Below are 1,255 nucleotides of genomic sequence, written 5' to 3' on the forward strand. Positions count from 1 at the left end.
ACATCAATAAAACAAATAAAATTCATTATTCATTAATTGTTAATAGTTCACAAACAAATAAAAATGTTTTAACCAATACAACTTTATTTTCCACGAGCCAATGCATCGTCGACAAGTTCTTCGTCAGATACGCCTAAAGATAATCCATACTCCACCACTTCATCGTGAACTTTTTATTCAAGTGATTTGTCTTGTCTTGTATACAATCCACTGCGTCCAAATGATCTTTTAGGCAAATGCACATCTCCATTGACTCGGGAGTGAGTATTGTTCTTTGTACCGACAATACCCTCCCCCTAAGAGAAAAAGTAGACCCTAAAGCTACCGTAAAAGCTTGGCTGATTAGTAAATCACGGTCCATGACGGATAAAACCGAATTTTCAACTTCTTTCCTTTCCACCAAGCCAAAATATTTAAAGTTGTGATAATCTTCGGTAAACATAGTCCCTACATAATTCGATGCACTATACCTACCAAGTTCACTTGTTGGCGTGTCACCCGTTTGACGTCTATTTGTCTTATCCCGAACAACATTTAACATCGTCATAATTGGTCCTGTATTGAGCTACAACTAGCACTTGAGCTCGATTCTGAGACACTTTAAGGTGTGTGGTTGGCCCATATTTTTTAAAATAATGATAAAAAATTTTATTCAAAAATTTGTTGAATTTTTCTTTAGTTTTGGCTTTTAAAGTTGGGTTTGTCACACCCCGACCGCGTATAACATGCAACCGCGGCGGAAACGTCGGGGAGTGTTGGGACAGAATTATTTGTTTCACAACTATGGCATACAAAGTTATATTTTATTTATTAAACACGAGTGTTACATTGTCTTCAAACAGGAAATAAAGAGTTTTTAACATAATTAAACTAAGTCTATCTTCGTTTTATGTCTCTAAGGCACAGGTCTGCCCTAGTATCACAATCATCATCCTAAGCGATAGCTCCTGAAAACACATGTGAAAGTAGGTACGTCAGCATAAAAATGCCCGTGAGATACATAGGTTTTGTGAAAATGGGATTCATGACTTAAGTTTAAAGAAAACGTTTAATAACAGTCAGTCATGAACCTTGTAAATTGTTTTGTTTTGTAAATCATGTGAAAAACGATAAGATCAGATGATATGTATAAATAAAATGTAAGGTTAAATGAGTAACCCAGTAAAATGAGTTTGTATAAGATAAGTTGTTTGTAAAAATAATGTCTTGTGAAGAATATGTTATTTGTGTAAAACGTAATATGTCTAAACTGAAA

Source organism: Helianthus annuus, chromosome 6, assembly GCF_002127325.2.
Source record: "Helianthus annuus cultivar XRQ/B chromosome 6, HanXRQr2.0-SUNRISE, whole genome shotgun sequence".
In the NCBI taxonomy this organism is placed as follows: Eukaryota; Viridiplantae; Streptophyta; class Magnoliopsida; order Asterales; family Asteraceae; genus Helianthus; species Helianthus annuus.